The sequence below is a fragment of the Enhydra lutris genome, unplaced genomic scaffold (assembly GCF_002288905.1).
Source record: "Enhydra lutris kenyoni isolate GAN:26980312 unplaced genomic scaffold, ASM228890v2 scaffoldscaffold24, whole genome shotgun sequence".
Lineage (NCBI taxonomy): Eukaryota > Metazoa > Chordata > Mammalia > Carnivora > Mustelidae > Enhydra > Enhydra lutris.
This window is the reverse complement of record NW_019154108.1, coordinates 16,865,740-16,879,900: the sequence shown is the minus strand read 5'-3', so window position 1 is coordinate 16,879,900 and position 14,161 is coordinate 16,865,740. Positions and strand designations below refer to the sequence as shown.

At 35.9% G+C, this 14,161-nt stretch overlaps 1 protein-coding gene and 1 pseudogene across 2 annotated transcripts in view; both read right to left on the bottom strand.

Annotated features, from left to right (window-relative positions):
- The window catches only part of LOC111150808 (xenotropic and polytropic retrovirus receptor 1), a 241,263-nt gene that overhangs the window by 136,089 nt on the left and 91,013 nt on the right, over positions 1–14,161 (bottom strand). The window lies entirely within an intron of this gene.
- LOC111150807 lies at positions 3,666–5,882 on the bottom strand (annotated as a pseudogene).

The window sequence follows — 14,161 nt, the reverse complement described above, 5'->3', positions numbered from 1 at the left end:
GGATAGACTGGGCAAAATATATGCAAGATCTGTATATAAAAGCATAGAGGTAAAAAAGTGTGGAGGACTAAAACTACCGGGAAAACTAAAAACGTTGCAAAGACAAAGTAAACAAGACTTAAATAAATGCAGAAATACATCATGTTCATGGATTATAAGTTCAACATTGTTAATATGTCAGTTCTCACCAAAATGATTTACAAATTCAAAGCAATCACAATCAAAATCCCAGCAGGTTTTTTTTCTTTACAAGACTTAACAAAATTTTAAAATTTATTTAAAAAAGCAATAAGCCTAGAATGGCCAAACAATTCTGAAAATGAAGGAAAAAGCTGGAACATGTATACTGTCTGATTTCAAGACTTACTATGAAGCTATAGTAATAAAGACAAGTGCTATAGTGGCAGAATGATAAGCCCTGTGGAATAGAACAGAGTGCTCAGAAAGAGACCCACATACGTATGGTCACTTAGTTTTCAAAAAGATGCCAACATAATTCAATCCTTCCTGTATATATTTGCAAACATATGTGAGGAGGAAACACTATTACTCTATGTTATTCTTCTGGAAGTAATAGGATTAAAACGTGTAAAGGCTTACTGTTCTGTGATTAGTAACTATTAAATCCACACAGAAAGGTATCTCAACATTTCATCTTCTCAATGTTTAGCAATTAGTTTGTCTCCTTTGGGAGGTTTGAAAGCAATCAGCTATGCACTACAGAAATACAGCTGGTTTTCTTTTATTTAAAATAGACAAAGGGAGGGGAAGTGAGAAGAGTAACTATATGACCCCTACAATATACTCTTAATGTGTAAGGAAAAAAAGAACAAAAAACCAAGAACCTGTCAAACAGGAGCTTTAAAAAATGTGTTATTCCAGACTAAAAATGGGAACAAAAATCATCATAATGACAGAAAATATAAGGTTGTCAAAGAATCCATAATTCACCTTTGGAGTGAAAGAAAATCAGTCTGTGACTGTAACCAGTGTTAATTTTTTTTTTTTTTTTAAATAATATCATTTCCTTACTGAAGCAAAAGGAGGACAGAAGGGAGATAAAGAACAAAAAGTTTTAAAATAAAAGCAAAAATTTAAATTACTCGTAGGAAAACATTTTCAAGAAAATGTTGACAAGTGCTATGATCCATAGTTGCTTTTCGATATTCAATACATACTATATTCCTTATGCTTCTAATGTCCCTCTTTGAAATATAATTGGGTATTGGTAGTTTTACCTAAAGCTCCGAGCAACAGAATTCAAAAGAAAACCATACTCCCTCAAATCTTCATTTGTCTTTCTAACTAAGATATGTTTTAATACTGGTGAAAATGATAATACTAAAGAATATAATAGCCATGAAGTTAAAGTCAGTGCTATTGTGCTATTTTTATCACCAACCCTGATTACACAAAATATGGCAGATATTTTGATTCTATTTGAAAAGGCCAAAGGGGAGTAAAGGAGAAGAGAAAGCAGCATTTAATGAATGCTAGTTCTGTGCCAGACACAGTGGTGTGCTGATAAATGTTTAACAATCAGCCCTCAGGGGTGTATGTATGAAATGTGTGTTTGTTATAAATTTTGAAGGCTGTAGGACACAATTTTGAAATTATAATAAAATATACAATACTCTTTATTGTGAATTTCTTAGAGCCAACTAATTCTCACACAATGCTCTACTGATTTTGCCAAACTCTTGAGAAGCCAACTTAGGACTGCAATGGATAAATGAATATAATGCCAATCTTACTGTTATTTGATATTTTCATTTACATTAAATAATAAAAGGAAAGTGAAACAATGATATATGTCATAACCTCACTTATTCATCAATGATATAAGCAACCTCTTTGCTGAATTAGATAATACGTGTACACCTTGGAGGGTTTGGTTCCAGACTACTGCCAATAAAATTAATATTGCAAACAAGCAAGTCAAATGAATGTTTTGGTTCCCCAGTGCATATAATTAGGTTTATACTATACTGTAGTCTATTTAAATGTGCGATAGCATTATGCCTTTAAAAAAATTAATGTACATACCTTAATTAAAATACTTTATATCTAAAAAATGAGCTTTCAGCAAGTTGTATCTTTTTGCTGGTGGAAGATCTTACTTCAGTGTTGATGGCTGCTGACTGATCAGGATTGTAGTTGCTGGAGGTTGGGGTGGCTCAGGCAATTCTTTTATTTTTTTTAAGGCCAATTAAACTAATTTTGTTCAGAGTATTTTACATTAAATTACAATATTAACAATCTCTAAAGACAATGAACATAAAATTTAAAAAATAAAAATCTGTTTGGTCTTTTATAGACCACATACTATAGAACTCACAAATGAAAATTTACAAATATAGAAATAATGACTACTTAAATTGTGAGGATTTTCACAAGGAAACCCATAAAATGTCATATTTTAAACATGCAAGTTTCTAAAAGGGAGAAACTTTTTAATAATTTAGCATAAAACCCAATTATATAAACTTGGTATATTCCAGAAAATATTGCTTTAAACTTTTATACCATGATAAAAATTCCTTTGGTACCTTTGAATCAAAATGGAGTATACTATTGTGTAATTACTCTTAAATGCTACTAGAAAAGTATTTTTGTTACAGTTATGGCACCTATATATACACAAAACATGAAACTAGTGCCAACAAAATCCTTTTACACTTTTAATAAAATAACTTTTACTTCACAGTATCAAGGCTTTAAGTCTCTTATAACACTTTTTACAGTGGTTATAGCACAAAGAAGAGCGGCATAACTCTTAAAACAAACTTTACTAAAGCAATCGTACAAACAACGCAATGAAAAGAATCAAACGCAGTTACCCCAGTGCAAAAAACAGGGGGCCTGCTAGACTCAGTCTCAGAAACGTGTAAACACAAACACACTATCTTCCAAACTCCTAAACGGAAAACCCACGAAACAACTCAGCGGAAGTAGAACAAAGATGCTCATGGGTTCACCACAGCAAGAAGACCTGATCCAGTGTTGTCTCAACACACCAGAGGTCTCATTGAGAAACATTGCTCCAAAACGTCAGTCATCATAGTTTAAAATGTATGGAACATAAAGGAAACAAACAGATGCCAATATTTATGTTGGGTAATTGATTACCCAGCTTTTGACATTGTTTCTTCCCAATGTCTGCCAACAAAGGACTCTTGTTTCTAAACTAAGTGTCCCAAAACTAAGAGAGCAGGGTACTCCTTCAGGAGTACACCAGTCATCTCTGTAGCCCATGAACGCAGCACAGAGGGTCTTTTTAACTATGCATTCATGAGCACACACAGACACCAAACCAAACTTCCAGCTTTCTGCCACAAGAGAAATATCTTAAAAAGGAACCTCTTTTAACCAATATCTTCTTGTCCAATCTCAAAGTCATTCTGCACAAAGCAACAAAAGCAATTTAAGCAGCGAAACAGTTAAGAGGGAGAACTGGAGGGAAAGATACATATGCCCGTTTGCAAACCCTTAAGCTTGTGAAGGGTGATCCAAGAACCATCTTTTCTTTCTAATCCAAAAGTCTTTCTGCTGGCTCAATCTCAGAAGTCTTGGAAATAGGACAGAAATGCTTCACTGCTCTGAAGATACATTCTAGTGTCTTGATGAGAGAAAGCAGCTGGCCAAGTCAGGCCATGTAGTGGTGATCATCTCTCTCCATATAGTCTGTCTATAAGAAATTCAATTCTTTTTTAAATCTCTAGGCTTTCCTGGAAATTTCACTGATTATACAATTCAGAAACTAGAAGATTATGATGAAGAGTCTTTCTCATCTTCATTATTCTGACAACAGTACAGTCAATCTGATACTGTCTTTCCTGAAACCCTATCAATGATATTGACTTATTCTTCAATGGTTTCCTTCGTCCCAATCTGGCTATTCAAAGCAACTTGTATTTGAATTCCCTACTGAACATGAATGTGTCCCCATCTTCCATTTCCTTCCTTTGGGGACTTTAACCAGAACTCGTGCTTTGCCACACGCCAGGGACTGTAATGTTCTTTGCAGCTCACTGTCCTCTATTCTCATGGCCCTTTTGATTTCTTCAAAGCTAAACCTACCCCCTTCACTGAATATGAGAAGCACCAGTATCCAGAAGATGGACACCTGGAACTTCTTTCCTTCCTTAAATTTGCTTTTAAAACAGCATTCCCCAATGTAGTTTGCCACTGAAGATTTCTACCACTGTGCTTTCTGAACTAATTGCTAATTTCTGAGATAAAATGTCTTAAATACTTTCTGAAATTTAACCATTTCTAGAGTTAAATGCACTTCCATAGGTGTGTATGTTGGTCAGTATGCCATCATAATTCTATTCACTGTTAGATCTATAGAGCCTGGGTCACTCTGATTTTGCATATACTGCTTGAAAAGAATCATGATATCCTTGGAGAGTTCCATGTCCTTGAACATGCCTTCCAGCTTGCTAGTGAAAGCAGCACCACATTCATGCTCTAGTTTTGACGACTAAACTTGACAGATTCTTCACCATCTACTGAGGCACTTTTCCCAATGAGGAATCATTTTGTTAAATCTTTTTTATAAAAGGCTACAAAGAAATCTTTACTATGAATGAACCTGAATATTATCATTACTTTGTCAAGAATCCTCTCCAGCTCTTCATCTGTTGCTTATTACTTGCTCCTGATTTTGAATCAACGTGCTTTGCTATCAGTTCTGAGGGTTTATTTGGCTTTTCGTTGATACATGTTTCAAAGGATTCCTTCATCAAGGCGATGAACTTCTCGTTCCTCGAAAAGCACACTTCTATCACATGGTCCACATGATCCTTAAAATCTAGCAGGTCCTGTACCATAGTTCTGTCTTTTTCAGGACTGATAACAATTGTTGTCCCAAAAGTCTTGATGTAGTCACTCCAATGCTGCAGCAGACACTGCTGCCCATGCTTCACACAGCTGAATGGCTGGTATATCTGAGTGAGGTTGGCACTCTGGTCTCATCAAGGAGGTGGTCTAGCCCTTTCTACAGAACTGCTGTTCAATGTTCTCTGAGTAGCTGTTTCTCCGTGTAAGCAATCAGTGGTTTCTGTGTGCTGTGGTCTAAATATGTGATTACTCAATCTCCTTCTTCCTCTAAACACTAACTTACATGGTTAGGATATTCTGGCCTTCTGCGGCATATAAACAATTCATTTCTTCCAAAAATTTCAGGTCAAATGAATCTTTATATACCTTAAGGTCAGAAAGCATACTCAGCAGACTTTTCATAAACTTCTAGCCACTGCTTTGCTGCTTCTTTCTTGTTAATAGCAGAATTCCACCAATACTTTTACTCTGAGCCATTTTATTACTAATGATATGGTTTCTTAAAAGTTCCAATCCTATATTCCAGACAGAAGGAAGCGTGGAATTCTGAAGTACATAAGTACAAAGCAAAAAAGAGGACAATATTTCTGCTGATGATCATTTGTCTGCAATGATCTTGCCAGCATGTGCTAATCTTCTTTAAAACTAAAACACTGTCTGGTGAGTCTTCTCTAAACTGAACGATCTATGCTTGGACATGATCTTCACAGACCTGGCACAGCTGTTTGTAGAGTGTTGAGGAAACTTTGTGAGAATAGATTTTCAACAGCTTAGTAGTTTTTCCAAGTTCTATCTGATGGAGATACCACTTGTATGGCTTTTTCTGCCGCAAGAAGCTTCTGCTAGGTATCCTGAACATTAGTTATCAGGCAATTTAGGCCTCTCTCAGAATTCTTGATCACTAGTTTCTTAGAGCCACTGCTATGCCCAGGTTGGGAGGTGATGGTGGCCACTGTGAGAGACACAGATGTGGTGAGGCCATGGGTGTGCCCAACAAGCACTGAGTGGCTGGCCTTCCTGGGGGTCTTGTCAGCCATGGTTGCAGCCAGGAAGCAGTGGGAGACTGCCCCAACCCCCCCGACTGGCCGCCCAACTACCACTGCCCAACAGCTCAGGCAATTCTTAAAATAAGAACGGCAGTATGGCAGTTTGCCGTACTGACTGACTCTTCCTTTCACAAATGATTTCTCTGTAGCACATGACGCCATATGATAGGATTTTACCTGCAGGAGAACGTCTTTAAAAATTGGGAGTCAATGCTCCCAAACCCTGCCACTGTTTTATCAACTATGTTTATATAATATTCAAAATGTTGTCATTTCAACATTCTTTTTTTTTTTTTAATTTATTTGACAGACAGATCACAAGTAGGCAGAGAGGTAGGCAGAGAGAGAGACAGGAGGAGGAGGCAGGCTCCCTGCTGAGCAGAGAGCCCGACGCGGGACTCGATCCCAGGACCCTGAGATCATGACCTGAGCCGAAGGCAAAGGCTTTAACCACTGAGCCACCCAGGCGCCCCTCATTTCAACATTCTTCACAGCATCTTCACCAGGAGTAGATTCCATCTAAAGAAACCACTGTCTTTGCTCATCCATAGGAAGTAACTCCTCATCCAATAAAGTTTTATCATGAAATTGAAGCAATTCAAATAATAATAATGAAAATGTTTCAAATATCTCAAGAATCAAAATGTGACACAAAGATATAAAGTGAGTGAATGGGGTTGAAAAAAATAGTGCCAGTAAACTCGCTTAATGCAGGATTGCTGCAAACCTTCAATCTGTAAACAATGCAGTATCTGTGAAGCTCAGTAAGGTAAAATGCAATAAAATGAAGTAAGCCAAAAAAAAAAAAAAAAAAAAAAAGAAGTAAGCCTATAGTTTAGAATATTTCCTCAATTTTTGTGTTATTAACAAGAACAGGCAATGGATACAAAAAACTTTTTTAAAAAAATATTTGAGAGCAAGAGAGAGAGGGAAAGAGAACGTGACACACATGAGTGCATGTAAGGAGAGATGGGGGAGAGGGATAGAGAATCCCAAGCAGACTCCACCCTAAACAGGAAGCCTGAGGTGGGGCTTGATCCCATGACGCTGAGATCACAACCTGAGCTAAAACCAAGAGTCAGAGGCTTAAGTGACATCCAGGTCCCCCCAGACACAACAAACTTTTAAGTTTAATCTGCTTTACTGCTAATTTTTCCATCACTTTCTTAAATCTAGACATCCAACAAAACAATAAATCAAGCTCTGGTTAGTGCTATTTACCAATTTCTGTGGTATGAATAAATCATGACACATTTCAAGCTACAGTTGAAAAAACACTGAACACAGAGCTGGGAAGAGATACGCAATAGCACATTGTTATATGATATTTCACCACACAGCTATAATAGACATATATAATGTACAATGTAGCAAAGTAACTAGGAAGTGATGAGTTTTCAGCATTTATTGTCTTCACCTTTTAATTTTTTTTTAAAGATTTTATTTCTTTATTTTAGAGAGAGAAAGTGCATGAGCAGGGGAAGGCGCAGAGGGGGAGGAAGGAGGAGGAAAAAGTCTTAAGCAGACTCCACACTAAAAGTGGAGGCCCATGTGGAGCTCCATCTCACAAACCTGAGATCATGACCTGAGGTGAAACCAAGAGTCAAGCCCTCAGGTGCCCCTACTGCATTTGCTTTTAACATAATTTAATTATAAATTTTGTGTAATTTAATTTTTAATGAAGGCTGTGTTTAACAGCTCATAAGATACCTAAATTCTAACAATCAGCTCTTATGGGGGGCTACAAGCCAGCTCCAGGACACCATTGGCTGGATACTATATAAATGTTTCACAAACAAGGGAACTAAAAGTTAGCAGTGATTTATTTAGGGTCACACAGTTGGTAAATGTTAACACTGTGATTCAAGCTGAGGTATAATAGACTCTAAATCTGTGCTGGATCATACCAGGTTATCAAAGATATAATTTATACCAAAATTTAATATTAAAAGTCATATAAGGATGTTTTTCTTTGTAAATACTTGAGTGTATACCAGTTTTTTTCCCTTTTTTTAAAAAGATTTTATTTATTTATTTATTTATTTAAAAGAGAAAGTGAGAGCGCAGGAGCAAAGGGGGAGGGGCAGATAGAGAGGGAGGAGAAGACTCGTGCTGAGCAGGCAGCCCCATGCAGGGCTCAATCCCAGGACCCTGAGATCATGACTTGAGCTGAAGGTAGACGCTTAACCGACTGAGCCAACCAGGCGGCCCTGTATACCTATTTTTCTTGTCCTTCTGATTTCAGAGAACAGACACTGTAATCATTTTAATAAGGGAGAGTCAACTACATGGACATAGAGTTTTGGTTGGAAAGCTAGGGACCTACTCACAGAAATCTTAATAGAGGTATGCTTTCTGTGAAGTGGAAAGCCATCACAACTGAGGAACTGGCCAGCCTTCTTATCTCTTATGACTAAAAAATCTCTATTTTTCTGTGTATATGTGTTTACTCCTTATATTTATCTATATTATCTCATTGTTTCTGCCTTGCAGATTTCAATTAAAGTCAAAATAACATTTCTGCAATGCCTCATATGTAACTAGTGACAAACCCTTCCCTTTTAGCTTATAAAAAAAAAAAAACTTCACTATCCAAATTTCAGATAATTTATTCACTGTGTATTGAATGACAGTAAATACTAAAGAAACAACAAATAATCCCTAAGGTTAAGAACACTAAAAATCTAACAAGACAAATTACAAATTACAGATTGATCTGTGAATTTCTATGGGCTAAAAAGTACAAATAAACAATTCATTCCCAAGTGAATGAATAAGAGCTTTGAAAAATAAGTACATTTTTATCCCATACTTTTAACATCTTCTGAAAACAGTGCCTATTCTGATAGCCAGGGAAGATAAAAACTAAGATAAAAGTTGTTTATAGGCAGCTACAATAACCCACTGAGGCTGAATTGTTATGATGACCAGGAAACTTAAAAAGAAAAAAAAAAAGTATACCAATTTCTAAGTTTTGGATTCAGGCAATGAAATTAGAGTCCACTAAAGAGGTTGTGAGTAAAGACACAGCTGTTGCAAATATTAAATAACAATATAATGATTACTCATAATTAAGAACAAAAGACAACTTATAATAAAAACAATACAAGTAGTAGATTTCAATTTGAAAAGTGAACTGTAAAAATCATGAAGGTGATTTTGATCATGCTACATAAAATAAATGTAATTTAAAACCAGTTAGATAGGCATTTTATTTAACAAAGCAACAAATTTTTAAGTGATTCCTGTACCAAACACCCCAAAAAACTCCCCATTCAGAGGTTTATGAAGATTACCCAAGGAAATGTATTAAAGAATCTGGCTTTTTTGTTTGTTTGTTTGTTTGTTTAGAGAGGAAGAGGAGTTTTTAAAAATGACCCATTTAAAAAAAAAACAAGCAATCAAGGTTTCAGTTTTGAGTAAGATGTAGTAAGCACATGCCATCTTTCTCTCCCACTGAATTCATCTATAAAACCTAAATATAATGCATGCAGCAGTTATTTGAGGGCTCTGAAAAGTAAGTAAGAGCAAATAGTTTGGGAACAAAGATGAGAATCTGAAGTACAAGCAAAGCAGTCACAGGGATAGCGATTATTTTTCCTTTTTGATATCCATTGGCCTGGACTCAATGCAGTCCCGAAACACAAAAGTGAGCACCCAAGTAGACAGAGTACCAGTTATCTTGTAAATCTGACTTGAGGAAAAGAAAAGTGATCTCTTAACATTCAGTAGAGGGAATCCCTGCTTTTCTTTTCTTTTATCCATTTTTTTGCACCCCACAACCCAAGAAATTCCTTGGTAGTGGAGGCGGTGACAATAGGGACCTGCAGAAACTAAAATACTAAAAGAGGGAAGGACCCATTTCTCTTTCTGCCCTTCCAGTGCTTGGCCTCAGACACTGGCAAAATCAGAGGAATTGCTCAGCAACATGGGATAAATAAAGACTTAGTTATCTGACCAGAGGACCAAAAAGTGGAACTCCAAAGAACTAGAAAGTACCAAGGACAATGCACAGAGAAAAGACCTTGGGAAAGTAAGTCCATAAAGTTATTTATGAACTCCTGAGATCACCTGCAAGCTGCATATGTGAAAAATGAGCCTAAACATCTTACCACAGACTTTGAGAAGTGTACAGATCCCAGGCTGCCACTGGTTGACAATACACACAGGACATATCTGAGAAGCAAAACAAAGGCTTTGAAAAAGGCACTAATGTAAAAAAATCACAAACCACAGAAGATGAAGTTCATACTTGCGTCAAACTGAACAAATCAGTCTTCTTTAAAGCAAATCTTCAAAAACAAAACAAAAAATAAACAGAATTAAAAAAAAAAAAAACCACCCTACACAGGATATAAGCAAGACCTTAGATCTCATAACATAATATTCAAAATGTCCAAGACATAATCCAAAATTCCCTGGCATACAGATACCCAGGAAAATCTCAACACGTGTAGAAAAGACAGCAGACACCAACTTCCACAATAACGCAGATGTTGGAATTATGTTACAAAAACTATGATAAAAATGCTTCATCGAATAAGGGCAAATATTCTTGAGAGGAAGGGAAAGACAGAAAGCTCCAGCAAACAAACAAATAAAAGATAAAAAGAAGAACCAAATCAAAAGTTTAGAAGTGAAAAACAGCAATGGAAATAAAAATTCGCTGAAGGAGTCCAACAAAAAAATTTAGATGACAGAGGAAAAGTCAATACACCTAAAGATAGATCAAAAGAAATTCTCCAATCTGAACCACAGAGTAAAATAAAATAGGAAAAAGGATGAAAGCACTTCCTACCTTTGATCTCCATGGAGGGGAGAGGCTGGGGAGTGGCCAATGATTTAATCAACCATGCTTTCATAAAGGAACCTCCGTAAAAATCCCAAATGAAGGGGTTCCAAGAGCTTCAGGTTGGTGACCACATCCATAAGCCAGGAAGGTAGTGCACTCCAACTCCATGGTAACAGAAGCTCCCGTGCTTGGGATGCTTCCAGACCTTGCTCTTTGTACCTCTTCATCTGGCTGTTCATTGTTCATCTGGAACAATGAACAACTTAGGAAAATACAGTATTTTCCTAAGTTTTGTGAGCTGTTATAGCATATTACTGAACCTGAGGAGGAGGTTGTGGGACCCTAATTTGTAGCCAAGTCAGACAGAAGAATAGGTAATCTGGGGACCTACTACTTGCTATTGGCATCTGTATTTGCTATTGTCTTATAAGATTAAGACCTTAACCTATGGGTTTTGTGCTAACTCTAAGTAGCATCAGAAGTGCATTAAATTGTAGAAAACCAGTTGGTATCTGCAGAGAATCAGGGAATTGCTCAGTGTGGAAAACCCACCCATTTAATGTCAGAAGTGCTCTGAACAAACTATTTTCTTTTAACCTCAAATGAGATCTAAAGAAATACATGCCCAAACATACCATAATCAAATTACAAAAAACGAAAACTAAAAATAAACTCTTGAAAGTAACCAGAGAAAAACAACTCATTAGTTAATATAGAACAACAATTTTAATAACTGGATTTCTTATCAGAAATCAAGGAGGCCAATCATGGTGATGAAATAGTATTTTTCAAGAACACCAATAAAAGAACGGTTGACCCAGAATACATAGCCCAGTGAATATATTCTTCAGAAATGAAGGTGAAACAAAGACAAATGGAAGAAAATCCAAGAGAATTTGTTGCCAGTATACTACTCTTCTTAAAAAAAAAAAAAAGCATCTGCCTTCAGCTCAGGTCATGATTCCAGCGTCCTGGGATCAAGGCCCACATCTGGCCCCCTGCTCAGCAGGAGGCCTGCTTCTCCCTCTCCCATTCCCCCTGCTTGTGTTCCCTCCCTCTCTGTGTGTCTCTCTCTGTCAAATAAATAAATAAATAATCTTTTAAAAATTGCTAAAGGAAATTTTTTCAGATGTAAGAGAAATAATGCCAATAAAAACCAAGAACCTCAGCAATGAAGAAAAAGCAACAGGAATGATCAATATTTAGGTACATGTAATGAAGTATTCTCCTGCTGAGTTCTTTAAAATGTTTGACAGTCAAAAAAAAAATCGTAACCTTTTCTAAAAGGGTTTTTAATGTATGCTGATATAATATATACAACAACTACAGCATAAAGGGAAAAAGAAAAAGAGACCTATTTGGTGATAAGGTTTCTACACTCCAAATAAAATTGTAAAATACTGACTTAAAGTAAATTGTGAAAGGTAAAGTATATATATTGTAATCTCTAGAGCAACCATTTTTAAACACCAAAACTACAGAAATAGAAATGGTTAAAAAAATAAAGGTAATTAAAACAGAATTCTAAATATATTCAAACAACTTCCCTCCTCAAAAGAGAAAAAGGGATTAAAAACATGGAGAAAAATTTGAAAATCAAATAATAGGGTGCCTGGGTGGCTCAGTGGGTTAAAGCCTCTGCCTTTGGCTCAGGTCATGATCCCAGGGTCCAGGAATCGAGCCCCCCATCAGGATCTCTGCTCAGCGGGGAGCCTGCTTCCTCCTCTCTCTCTGCTTCTCTGCCTACTTGTGATCTCTGTCAAATAAATAAATAAAATCTTTTTAAAAAATTTTTAAAAAAATAAAAATCAAATAATAAAGAGATAGATCTAATTCCAAACGTAACAATGATCACATTAAATATAAATGGTCTATCTAAAACACCAATTAAAAGACAGATTGTTACAGTGACTTTTAAAAAATTATCCAACTGTATTCTGTGTCTATAAGAAACTCACCTTAAACATAACGATATAAATAGTTTTAAAGTAAAAGGATAGAAAAAATACATACCATGCAAACACTAATTAAAAGGAAGATTAAGTGGCTATATTAACATCAAAGTAGACTTCAGACCCACGAAAATTACCACGTATGAAATTCATCACATAATGAAACAAGCCAATTCATCATGAATTCACAAATTCCTAAATGTGTATGTACCTAATAATAAGAGTTTCAAAATACATGAAGCCAAAATTTACAAAACTAAAAGGAGAAATAGACAAATCCATAATTATAGCTGATGGCTTCAATTCATCTCCTTCAGTAATCTGTAAAATGAGCAGATAGAAAATTAACAAGAACATACAGGAACTGAACAAAAGCATCAACCAACTGGATCTGGCATTTATGAACACTCCACCCAAGAACATCATTTTATTCTTTTCAAAATGTACACACGGAACATTCACCAAGATAGACCCTATCCTGTGTCATAAAATAAGCTTTAGCAAATTTAGAAAAACTGTAATTATATAAAGTACATTCCTCTAAACCATAAAAGAATTAGAAATTAATAATAAAAAGATAGCAACAAAATCTCCAAACACATGGAAATTAAGCTCACTTCTAGATAACCCACAGGTGTAAAGGAATCAATGGAAATAAAAATATTTTGAACTGAAGAAAAATGAAAATACAACATATCAAAATTTGAGAAATACAGCAAAGGAGTGTCTAGAGGGAAACTTATGGTATAAAATGTTTATATGGGAAAAGAAGAAAGGTCTCAAATCAATAAGCTAAACTTCCACATTAAGAAACTAAAAAAAAAAAAAAAAAAAGAAAAAAAAAAATTAAATGCAAACAAAACAAAGGAAAAAAGAAAACAACAGAAAATCGCTCAAATTGAAAACAAAAAACTCAATAATCAGTGAAATCAAAAGCTAGCTCTTTATAAATAAAAAAAAATTGACTTAAGGGGCACCTGGGTGGCTCAGTGGGTTAAGCCTCTGCCTTCGGCTCAGGTCATGATCTCAGGGTCCTGGGATTGAGCCGCGCATTGGGCTCTCTGCTTTGCCCCCTGCCCCGCCTGCCTCTCTACCTACTTGTGATCTCTGTCTGTCAAATAAATAAATAAAATCTTTAAAAAATTGGCTTTAAGGGGCGCCTGGGTGGCTCAGAGGGTTAAAGCCTCTGCCTTCAGCTCAAGTCATGATCCCAGGGTCCTGGGGAATCGAGCCCCGCATCAGATTCTCTCCTTGGTGGGGAGCCTGCTTCCTCCTCTTTCTCTGCCTGCCTCTCTGCCTACTTGTGATCTCTCTCTGTTGAATGAATAAATAAGATCTTTAAAAAAAAAAAAAATTGGCTTTAAAAAAAGCCAGGCAAAACAGAGAAAAAAGAAGACACAAATTACCAACATTTAATATGAAATAGGGGATATAACTACAGACCCCAGGCATTAAAAAGATAATAATAAATAGTACAAACAAGTCTATGCACATAAATTCAACATCTTAGATGAAATGGACCAATT